Genomic DNA, 5,154 nt, shown 5'->3' with positions numbered 1-5,154 from the left:
TGCATCATACTTTTTTATAGGCTGGATTTGCAATCATATCTATTTCCATGTCAGATTCAGGAAAGTTATAGAAACAAGGAAGAATGCTTCTTGATAACCATAAATGCTCATAGTGGATAGCGCAGTGAGATACTACATCCCTGGATTGCAGAGCCTGCTCTCACCAAGTGTCCCTTGTAGTATAGAATACCCTTCACTTCCTATATATTTCCCAGGAGTGTTGGCTCTGCATGCAGAGGGAAGTATATCAAAACTTCTTAATATATGTGGTCAAATTCACTATGCATGCCCAGCAAAGAATTTTGCCTCTTTAAAATAGAATTTGCCTTGTAGCAGCAGTTCCATGCTACCTCAAAGGTAAAGCTGTGTCTTAAAACCGCAGTGGATGAATAAAGCATAATTACTACTGGTATACAAATCCACAGCTGTTAAACATGAAATGAGGGGAATCAGAGAGCTCATTGTATTGTCAAAGAGTAGGCTGACTTTATCTTTTAGATCACCAATTTGAATTAAACCCTGATTAATAAAGCATAAAGAAATTACGCCTAAATGATGTGCCCAATGTATTGCTCTCCAAGTAGAAATAATCTGTCACTCAAGCAGTTAACACATTTTATGCACCTGTTTGGCTACCACTTTTGGAACATTTTTGCACAATGAACACTGAATATTGATTTTTTTCACCACTCTACTATATTTTCAGGAAAAGAGTTTTACTGAATGAATTTCCTTTTTGACAGCATTGAAAACCAGAGTACTTTCCCCACACAAAGTACAACTAAATTAATGCTAGGACAAAACCTCTGCCATACTGGCAACGTATCTTTCCTTTTGCCACATGCTCTTACATGAAAAAATATATAATTTGAGTGTTCCCAATTCTCACAACAACATGCAGAATCTTGGGGTATTTGGTATTTTTTTCCCTTAAAGCCTGATAACTAAGAGTTATATTACATGAACATTTTGACTTTCACTAAAAATAAACAAAAACAATTTTAGTTCTTATGGTTACACAGGAAGGTTTGAAATGCTGAAACCTAAAGGCATATTAAAAGTAAAAACTAAAAGACAAGTGAAAAAATACAAAAAGGGTTATGGCTTAAAAAACAAACAAATCTTCTCATAATTTTCAAGCTGCCAAACAAATGATTTAGGGGGTAGGGACAGCTTTTGGGCATTAATGCTTGTGACAAGGAATACTGCAATATACAAACAAAATGTTACAAATGTGTTATTTGTGTGACTTTGTGGAGAAGTGAAAGGGGTCACATCAAGTTCTAATATTAGGTGTTCAACAAACAGATAAAAGTGACAGAAAATAGAAAACATTTATTTTGGTGAGAGAGAATTACAGACAAGAAAGGATCCTAATTTAATTCTTTCTCCCTCACTGGAACCCCACTCCCCAAGGTAAACGCTTTTCATTTTAAATCTGAGTGTAGAGAGTGTAAAAGTTTTAGGTAAACACTGCTTCAACTTGATGTGAAAGTTGAGAATACTGTCACTGGGGAGAAGTGTTTTCTTGTTTTGCCTTAAATGGAAAAGCTGGGATATAGGAAGAAGGAATTTACATTTCAGTTTACCTAAGACATGTTTCAAGCATTAAATAACTAATCAGCAAAAGCAGGGGTTCTTCCCCAACCCCTTGACCACTAGAAGCCTTTCTGTGCTTCCTTTGAGCTCACAAAATCATTAACCATGTGCTGAAACGACAGGCTAGTGGTGGCCAACCAGTGGCAGGCATGTCATAAGTAGCACAGGCAGCCAGGGTATGCGACATGCAAGTCCCAGGTGCCAAGTAAAATTAGCTGTCCGTGACAGGAGTTAGGGGTCCGTGCTTGGCTGAGAATTTGGCCTTCAGGAACTGTGGGTTCCCTGCAGGAACTGCAGGTAGGTGCTACCAAATTCAGTGTTGCTTCATCCTGATGGCAACTGAATTCAGTGACACTGGCTAATTATTAGACTTGTACTGTCTCATGCTCTGGACTCTTTGTGGCATACTTGCCAAAATCGTGGACTTAGCTGATCCAAGGAGCTGGCAAGTGAGGCTGGGCCTGATGAAGGGAGTTACCTGATTGGAGGAAGGCTGGATTTAGGCAGGGTGTAAGGCAGAGACAGGCAATTATTTCGGCTGGAGGGCCACTTAACAAGTTTTGGCAAGCTGTAAGTCCAGACCCTGAGAGCAGGGCTGGTAGTAACACCTTAGGAGCTGGGGAAGGAATACCACCTAGCAGGAAGGTGGCAGCTTCTGAGAGATTGGAGGCCTGTTCAGAGGCCAGGTGAAGGACAGGGAGTGAGGGCTTGTATTTGTAGGATTTATAGGAGGCTCTGGGTGAGCCCAGAGGGAGCGATTTATGGAGGGGCCCAAGGAGGTGGCCCTGCCTAAGCCCAGCCCTCCTCCAATCAGGTGAGTCCCTTCATCAGGCCTAGCCTCACCTCCCAGCTCCCTGGGTCAGCTGACTCCACAATTAGCCCTGACCCCCACCTGTCAGTGGCTCCAGAGGCTGCCTGACCCCAAGCACCCTGACACATCTATGTAAGTGAGAATGTATACTTGCTAGTCTTTAAAGAGCAATTGGAGAGTGAATGCGTGTACACAATATTAGGAAGCTTGGATGAAACAACAGAAATATCAAGTGTCCATTATATGTTTAAAAAAAAATATTACTTGAGCTCAATATGTCTAGAAGGCTTATTAGTGTTCTGGCTGTGATAGTCGCAGCTTATTTGAAAACTTGGTCTTTCACACAGGTATAATGTCTTGGGATTAGAATAGTTAAGAGACCAGGCAAACAAGAAATCGTAGTGAATTTTATGTTTATTTACAAATCATATATATAAAAAAAAGGGATTTAAAATCTCAAAGAGTATGTACACATAAATAAAAAAGTATTACTTGGCCTAAGGCCAAAAATAATTGCAGGCATTTATGCTGCAACTTTCATCCAGGGGTACAAAAGGCAAGCGAGCAAAGTTTATTACATCCATTTTATGTACAAGGAAGGAAGGTACAGAGAAAATAAATGGCATTACTATTCAGGAAAATGACTGTCAAAATGAGAAACATGGGGTTTTATACATATTTTTTTCTTGGTGACCTCATAAAGAATTGGCTGTGAATTGGAGTTTTATTTCTCTCTTCAGTGATACACATTCTCGTAGCTGAAATAAAAACTGGTCTCTTCCCTTTTGTACTCCTTCCTATGAATAAAGAAAAAGATACTGCAGGTGGAATGTAGTTAACAGCATTACTGGTGATGTGCGAGTCAGAAGAGAATCCAGTTTTGGCTCCTACAGCTCTGTTGTTTCTGCAAAGCTCATAGAAAAGCAAGTAGGTACAGTTGTACTTATTATTAAAGTCAGTATACATTATTCTGAACACAGAAAATGGAGAGAAGGTGCTATGTGCATGTGCACACTTTCTGGACTTCTTGCAAAACATAGCAGGACAGTGGCAAAGCTAAAATGGAAGTCAGGAGCTCCAGTTCCTCTGTGGGATAAAACCTCATCAAAAGAATGATGTGAGAAAAGTTAATATTGTAGAAAGCACAAAACTTAAAAGCTAACTCCTCAGGGTGCAACGAGTTGCAGCTGATGGAATACTGGTGTCAGCCCACATGTTAAAGGTTCACTGTGATCTTGCGAACAGCTGTCTTCTCTTTGGCACACCCAATGGTTGTAGTTTATCCTACAACACATTGGTAACATTACTTGATGGCTCTCAGCACACATCTAGCCTGCAGCCACAAGAGGCCACTGCTGTTCTTTGCCTTTCTCTGCGTGCAGCATTTCAACACAATGTGCTCAGAGGAACAGGGTAGAGGCGAGAAACAGTTGTGATCCTCCTTCCTCATCCCACCTGCCCCGCTGTTCTAGAGTGGAATAAATACAGTAAGTTATTTATTGATAGAAAAGGAGCTGAGTTTGTTGCTACCACTCTTAACCTGAATAAGAGGCTAAGGCAAGTAACCTACATGCAAAATAAAGGCTGCTGTCACTTGCCAAATAACCAAATGTGATTTCTTGGTAAAATTCTGAAACTGGTTGATAAAGGCAACTGTGATGTAGTGAGACTTGTGAGGCATTTAGTTAACACCCTAGGACGCTCAGATTAAAATTAGCACACCTTAAACACACTAAAAATAGGCCAGCTAACAGCTCACAAAGGCTGATGCCAATGAGGAAGCCTCATAAAAACTGGGTGCATCCACCCTTGCTCCATGGGCATCAGCACCAGGTGAACACAGCTAAAAAAAGTTGAAACTGCAGCAGATAACAAGCCTGGGGGCCCAAGGCCCCTGGTACACATTATATATATTATGCCATTAACTGAATCATACAATAAATGGAGACGGTCAGCCATACATGCAAAATAATTCTCACATGATAAAAAACTACGAGCCAGCTATAAAAAAAGAGCCAACTGCCCACACAGTTCACACGCCTATAGCCAGTTTCCATCCAGCTTTAATTTGAACAGTGGGGCAAGGTCCAAGGATTGGTAGGACGGTGAGACCCGCCGAGTGCCATTCACGCCAGGGTCACAGGACTAAAAATAAAAGCGGAAACTACTCAGCAGTGGGGAAATCCTGGAAGAACCAGGGGTGAGGAGATGGGGGCAGTGACCAGCACGAACCCCTGTGCAAAGACTGAGGCAGACTCAGCTGCGGGTCCTGCACAGGCCCGGGCAGCAGTGGGAGCGCTCAGTGCCGAGACGGAGCTCCATCTCGTGCCAGGCCGCGCGGCAAATGCGGAGCGCCCCAAAAAAGCGGCCCCGCCCCCCCCTGGAACTCAAAGCGCGCAGAACCCGGACGGCCACTCCACTCCCGCCCCGCTCCGCTTATTTCGCCCTTCACTGCGCAGGCGCAGAAACGGCCCCACCCGCAATCTCACAGCACCCGGATGTGGCTGAGGCGCAGCGCTCAGCCGCAGTCGGCTTCTCTCGCGCGCCTGACGCGTGGGCGCGTCAGATACTTCCCCTCCCTCTCCAGCTGAGGGCGCATGCGCCCCTGCTTCGACGCCGCAACTCCTTTCCTCGCCAGTCGCTAGAGCGCATGCCCTGTTCCCCGGTCTAGTGTCTCCCCCGCCCCCCTCCCGTATTATCACGCGCGTGCGCCGTTGCTCTGGATTGCCCCCCCCCCGCAGCCA

At 43.8% G+C, this 5,154-nt stretch overlaps 1 long non-coding RNA gene across 1 annotated transcript; it reads right to left on the bottom strand.

Moving 5' to 3' along the window:
* Positions 1-2,808: 2,808 nt before the first annotated feature.
* LOC109302619 lies at positions 2,809-4,662 on the bottom strand. The gene is made up of 2 exons (XR_002098867.1): positions 4,133-4,662; positions 2,809-3,207 (listed from the first exon to the last, which is right to left on the bottom strand). It is a non-coding gene; the product is annotated as an uncharacterized LOC109302619 (long non-coding RNA).
* Between the last annotated feature and the right edge of the window lie 492 nt (positions 4,663-5,154).

Source organism: Gavialis gangeticus, unplaced genomic scaffold (assembly GCF_001723915.1).
Source record: "Gavialis gangeticus isolate Ggan-Ray unplaced genomic scaffold, GavGan_comp1, whole genome shotgun sequence".
NCBI classification, from domain to species: domain Eukaryota; kingdom Metazoa; phylum Chordata; order Crocodylia; family Gavialidae; genus Gavialis; species Gavialis gangeticus.
This window is presented reverse-complemented; position numbering and strand designations above follow the sequence as displayed.